A 6836-nucleotide genomic window follows, 5' to 3' on the forward strand; every position below is an offset into this window, starting at 1 on the left:
AAAAATGCTGATTTATTAAAGGCCTGAACACAATACTATGCTTGACTTTGAGAATGTAAGAACTCATAGTTCTTCAAGTAATTTTAAATCGGGTTGTATGAACTTGACATACAAAACAATAAAACATATATAAGAACACTGCTGTATATCAAATAAGCAATATAGGTAAGCGGTCCCCAAACTCAGATCTGTAGACTCTTGCAGAGATGGCTGCATAAGAAATTGTCTTGAAAAAAAATAAATTGTCTTGAGAACTTGTTAAATACACAGCTTTGGGAGCCCAGTCCCAGAGATTCTCATTAAACATATCTGGGGAGAGATTCAGGCATCAGTGTTTTAAAAGCTACAGTGATAAGTCCACTGAGTAGCCAGGTTTCAAAATTAGATAGAGAACTCCTAAAGCGAGGTCCCACATCTTTTTATCTTTGACTCTCCAAGGTCTAACCCAGCATCTAGAATTTAGTAGGTATTTGCTAAGCGTTTATTAAATAGACCTTGATTTAGGAAGTGACCAGTGAGTGTTTTGGTGGACAGAGACACCAGACTTAGGGGTTTACACTTGACCTTGAAAGAGATAACATGAGACTCATTCTATACATTAAACAACAATCAGCTGCAGCCTTCCCACCTAACCCACTCCTACACTGACTACCAGCCTAACCAAAAGATCATTATTTGGGGGTCAGCAAGCCACTGAGGCCCTCTCAGTCAGACTGAAGTTCACGGGATTGCTTAAACCTTTTTTCGGGGAATAGCTCTTTTATACCAACTGGCAGGGTTACTGCCCCATAAACTTACCTTCTGTCATTAGCTGTTTTTTTGGGGGTTTTTTGCGGTACGCGGGCCCCTCACCGCTGTGGCCTCTCCCGTTGCGGAGCACAGGCTCCGGACGCGCAGGCTCAGCGGCCATGGCCCACGGGCCCAGCCGCTCCACGGCATGTGGGATCCTCCCGGACCGGGGCACGAACCTGTGTCCCCTGCATGGGCAGGCGGACCCTCAACCACTGCGCCACCAGGGAAGCCCCCTGTCATTAGCTTTGACTGCTGACATGTGCAATGATTAGACAGAGTTGAGCAAAGGGTATTTTTGCAGTCTGTGGGGAAGAGTACAGAACATAAATAACCACTGCATCTCATTACAAAATCCTGACTGTGCGAAATATACTGATCCAATTGCCACAATTAGATTAGCACTTGCCACGCCCATTAACTTCACAGGGAACCTGAAGCCAAATTTGGGCCCATATGCTCCCTGTCCTTACACTTAAGCAAGTCAGATGATGTCTATTTTCACATACAGTTAATTTCTGAAACAGCCTACATGATACTTATTGCTCCGGACTCTTATAATTCCCCCAGACAGCCTTGCTCAAACACCCCGTGAAATCCTCTCCACTTACAGTTTCACACAAGCTTTTGGCCACACCCTGAACATGTCCTTTTTAAAGACACATCCTTTTAAATGGCTGAGTGACAGCCTCCCCCATCACATAAGGCGTGATATTGATGCACAAAGATGCATGTGTTTTGTATGAAGGCAAAAGGTTACTAAAGTGGCCAGAATAAAAACTAAGGTGGACATTGGAGGACTAAGATGATTGGCAAGGAATCTTTAAAGAAGAGAATTCTGAAGGCCTCTCTGTCTCAATCTATGATAGTCTATTGGCAAACCGCCCTACAGAATACATCACATTCAGCTCTGATCAGCGGTTCACGGTGGGAGGCTATAAGTGGTCTGAGAAAGAGCCACATTCAGAAGTTTTATCGTGCTAACGTGAGGCTGCTATGACAAGTAGATCCCAAAGTTATAAGTCATTCAATGAGATGGCCTCCTCTGGTCAGGGTGCCATTTAGGGACAGGTGTAGGGAATAACTGGCTGCATGCAGTGGGTTCAAGGGCCTGGGAAGACCCCTCTGTTCAAACATGTCCCTACTGCTTAAGTGTTAAAGGCCTTGGAATCCCATTATGAGAACCCAGTTCCTTTATGCCCTTTTTGTCATGGAAGCATGTACCACAGAGGGGAGCACAGGCTGGAGGACTGAGTGGGCAGAGAGACACTTGGATGAAAGAGGCCCACAGAGGGCCAGAAATGTCCCTCCAGCAAGCCACAGTTCGGATGATAAAGAAAATTAAAATATGTGACCTCCTGTGTAAAACGAACTGATTTCTCCCTCCTTCCCAGCAGTATCAGAATTGGTTGATGTGGAGGCATGGGTGGAGAGCTGGCTATGCATTGACTACAAGGTCCATCAATTCTCAAAAGCAGCAACTGCAGCAGAAAGCAGCACAAACCCTCAGGAGAAGCATGGGTGGAAAAGAGGTGGGAATTCCATGGGGAAGGAGTACAAGGGATTCTTCCGTAACAGTGTGGAATCGGCACAAGGACCCTCAACATCAACATCACCTGGGAGTTTGTTACAAATGTAGATTCTCAGGACTTCCAATTATGATATGCATTTTACCAAAGCTCCCCAGGCAATTTGTAGGCACATTTGAAAAACACTGGTCTAAACAAAAACATCTAGGACATCAGAAAAAGGGAGAGAGAGGAAGGGAAGGGAAACGAAGAAGAGGATATTTATTCTCTAGGGATGGCAGTAAGAATGAGAACTGAGAAAAGGCACCAGTGCCTCCGGGTCGCCTGGGTGGCCTTTGAGAGCAGGGTCTGCAGAGGCAAGTAGGTGTGGAGGGGAGAGTTTGTGGTAGGAAGCGGGGGCAGTAGGTGCAGGCGCTTGATGGAGCTAGGGAGGATGAGCTTGGTTTTGCTATTTGAGGTCGTGGGTATAGGCGACTTTCAGTTTCCATTTGAGGGAGCCTGGGTAGGTGCATTCCAGATATGCCGAAATCAACGGTGGAGTGATTCATCTCCAGTCATCTTCCTACCAAGTTCCCCTACTATTTGACACCTTTTCCTTAAGCCTCTGCCTCACGGCCCCCAACCCTCCCCACCAGATGGCTTTGTCTCATTCTTCTCTGAGACCGAGGCCACCACATAAAGGCTCCCTCAACCTCTCTCTTCCCTATCTCGCTGTTTCTCTACATCTTTACCTCTCCTTTTTTGGAGAGGAAAGCCTCCTCCATTCCAAAGGTAACTCCACCGAACCACCGATCCCTCTCTTCCTTACAGACACTTGACCCACCAATCATGCTCTCTCTCGCTCATTTAATTTCTCCCTCACTTTCACCATCTATTCCTAAACCAACAATTAACTCAAGTCTCCCCACTCCTGAAGGGTTCTCATTCAAGCTCGCTTATCTTTTCAGCCAACCTCCACCGCTCTGGAATTTTACACCCGGACCTCTTGGTTGGATCACTGATTTCACCTCCTAGTGATGCACTCACCTCTCAGCCCTCATTTTCTGGCTTCCTGGCCTGCCTATGTGCTTTTGCCCCTGCTGCACCCTCCCTCTGTTCTAGAATGCTCACACCTCTGCCTGGCAGTGTACTATGTACCTGCCAGGTTTGCAAACCCTGCATCTCTCTCCCTGACCCTCACCTGGAGTGCAACCCTGTGCCAGTCCATAGACCCATCCTGAGACGGGTAGACCAGATATAAAGGTAACTTACCTCACGCTCTGAGATGCAGCATTAGCTAAGATTGGTCACTGCTCCAGGTTCAAGTACATCTTTATTGTGGGAACCATTTGAATCTCATGTGTGGGCCCAGTTTTGGCACCAGCACTGGTTTCATTTTCATGCATCCTATTTTTTGAGCATTTATTATGTGCCAGGCTCTGTGGCACTATCTACACGTGATCTCACTGACTCCTCCCAGCACCCCAGTGCTGGGGAGCCCTACTGTGAGTAGACCCATGTTATAAGAGGGTTTGAGAAATCTGCCCAAGGTCACACAGTCAATAGATGGTGGAACCATGACTGAAACCAGGCTCTAGGGGCTATGCTTGATAAATAGTTATAACTTTTAATAAAAGGAAGAGTGGGGCATGTATATGTGTGCGAGCATGGGTGTGGGTGTGAGGCAGTGATGCTGGGAAAGCTTTCAGGGACCCTGCTACTCGTGCCAGATTTTGTGGCCCTGATCAGCTGCTGCCTGGCTGCCAGGAGCTGTTATTATCACCCACTCCTGTGCCCCTGTCACTGGGCCTGTAGGGACTTGCCCTTCCTTCCTGCTCTTGGCCCTGTGATGTTGACGGCTGTACTGGGAAATCACATGCTGGCTGCTGCCACGCTTATCAGACACAGATTGTACGTGCGGATCTGGACGTCCTGCCCACCCTATCCCTTGCCTGCCCCTATACAGGCGGTCAGGCCACTTCTAGGCCAGGGCCTTGTTCCGTCTGTTTTACCTCTGTGCAAGTAACTGAGTTTTCTCTATGCTACCACTTCTCCATGGAGTCTTCTCCCTGGTTCTCCCTGACAGAATTCATACCCTCTGTTATATTCCTTTAACTTTTGACTTACACTCTCTTTCTGGCTTTTTCACCTGTCTTGTTAACTCCTTCTAATATTTAATCTTCTTTTTTTTCCAAATTTAAATATTTGTGTATTGAATTAATCAGGACATACTCCTTCAAAACAACGATGGTACAAAAAAAGCTCAAATTGTTAAGTGTGTTGGGGAAAAATGAGTCACTGGAAGTAGAAATCTACCAGGAGAATAAAAACAATGATAATGAGAACAATAATAGCCAATAAGCAATATTTTTAACATGCTTTACAATTACCAAACACCAGACTCATTGTCTGGTCCTCACTGTCCTGGAAGATGCGCTCTGTGACTCACTGAAAGCCACATAGCAAGTATAATGGTGACAGGACTCAACCCCCAGGCTCTCGCTTCAAATCCTATCTTCCTCCTAAAATGCCTTTTAAAGAAAAGATTTCTGTCTCATCAACCAGCTCATCTGGGTCATTTGAAAACCTCAAGCAGAAATTTCTCAGGTCAGCATTATGTGTGCTCCAAGAGCAAGCATCTTCAAACAGAAACCAAAAACAATGAAAAACAAAAACCAATGGCCTCTGGCTTCTCTTCAGTGGTAGCGAGTCTTAGTTCTTTTTCCTTATTCCATGTGAAAACTTATAACCCCCAAGGGGTGTTGTGGGCTTTCTAATGGTGGAGCAGAGACATGAGCTTAGGAAATGCAACCTTCTCCTTCCTCCCCTCTACCAACGCTAAGTACACTGTCATGCTCTTACATTTTGTTCACTTCGAATTTAAAGTCAATGAGACCATAAAGGACCAGTTTTGTATTTTGTTGTCTTATCCCCCTGCAGCTTCCATAGCAAAACTAAATATGTGGAACATCAAGTCTTTATGAATCTTGCCTCCAACGAGAGAATTGAATATGCACTTTTTGAGGACATCAGTTTATTCAAGATGATGAGACAACTTCAGAAAAAAAAAATTCCCTTAATGTAAGAAGTCTATAGGCCAAATGGACTTCCCTTTCTGGTCTAAATGTCATGTTTGTGAAAGTGGTGTGGTATAAAGAGCAAAGTATGGACATGAAAAATTATGCCTCTGCTGAATAAACCAGACTCTTAGCTGCCTGATTTGCTGCCCCTCCTGGTTTGCTTCTCCCTCACATGGCTGGTGCCTTCTCACCTCTCAGGCCTCCACTCAAATATCACCTCCCAGGAGATACCTCCTAAAATTGCTCTTTCTCCATTACTTTTTAACCCCTTTTCCTCCTCCTCATTATTTTATTAATAGCATTTATCACTATCTGGCATTTTATTTTTATTTGTTTATTTATTTATTGTCTGTTTCCTTCTACTAGAAGATAAGACCTTTATGTGAATTTGTCTTAATTATTGCTGTTTTCCCAGAAACCAGCTTCCTGAATTCAATTCCCTGAATAAACATTCAGGACGCCACTTATAAATAAAACAGTTCTATTTTTTCTTCATATGTTGGAGAAACTGTAGAATCTAGGGATACCATTAAAGATAAATAGGAGGCCAAGGTTTGTTCATTGCTAAGGATTTTCCACTGCAGACACTACAGAGAAGGGTCTCCTCACTCAGAATTTTTCTGTTTTCTCAGCATCACAAACACAGTATTTGGGTAAGAGAGAAAAGTCCAGTAAGTCTGCATCTTATCTCAAATGTCAACGAAAAGAAAGTGAAACAGAGAAACATTTGTTCCAGATTTGTTGGAAAGATTCTAAAAAACTCAGCACCTGAAACCCACTCTGTGGGTTCCTTTTAATCGTTCAATTTGGTTTTTAAACCTTTTTCTCGTCAGAGCTGAGGAAGGAAGTAAGATTCATTTACTCATTCAACAAACAGCTCAAACATCTCTGAAAGGCTTCCCTCATCATAAGTTCGAATGGAATACCCCCCACCCTTCTATCATTTTCTAGTTTATTACACTCTGTTAACTTCCTAGGAGTCCTTATCTCTATCTAAAGTTATATTTTTATTAATGTTTTACATATTCATTGTCTGATTATTCCTGGTAGAACATAAGCTCCATGAGAGCAAGAATCTTGCCTCTTCTCCACTGATGCTTCTCCAGGACCTAAGAGTTTACAACACATGGAAAATTCTCAACAGGCAGCTGTTGAACAAATGAAGGAATGAAGTTGCAAGGGCTCTGTGAAGGCTTTCTTGACATCTCTGGCCTCATTTTGACATTCTTGCTTTTCTGAATACTCTTGCATCCATCGCTCTTCCCCATCACCAGGAATTTGGTCTCTAGGGTTCTCTTCCCTAACAGCTGTACAGTACCACTGAGTCCTTTGCTGCTTCATGACACCAAACTAGCATAAACACAAGCTCGTTTGTGATTACTTCACACACTCCTATTTTGTTTCCCCAGCAACACTGTAAGCTCCCCACAGAGAAGGCCTATGTCTTAGGCTAAGGAAC

The 6836-nt window shown here is 44.3% G+C and overlaps 1 long non-coding RNA gene across 1 annotated transcript in view; it reads right to left on the reverse strand.

Moving 5' to 3' along the window:
• LOC149748054 (uncharacterized) overlaps window positions 1–3972 on the reverse strand; it is a 234409-nt gene extending 230437 nt beyond the window's left edge. Inside the window, exon 1 of the long non-coding RNA XR_016395000.1 lies at window positions 3570–3972. This is a non-coding gene — a long non-coding RNA (uncharacterized LOC149748054). The remainder of the gene's footprint in view (window positions 1–3569) is intronic.
• Between the last annotated feature and the right edge of the window lie 2864 nt (window positions 3973–6836).

This window comes from Delphinapterus leucas, chromosome 11 (assembly GCF_059928025.1).
Source record: "Delphinapterus leucas isolate spDelLeu-1000000601 "Yukka" chromosome 11, BTC_Dleu_Yukka2, whole genome shotgun sequence".
Classification (NCBI taxonomy): Eukaryota; Metazoa; Chordata; class Mammalia; order Artiodactyla; family Monodontidae; genus Delphinapterus; species Delphinapterus leucas.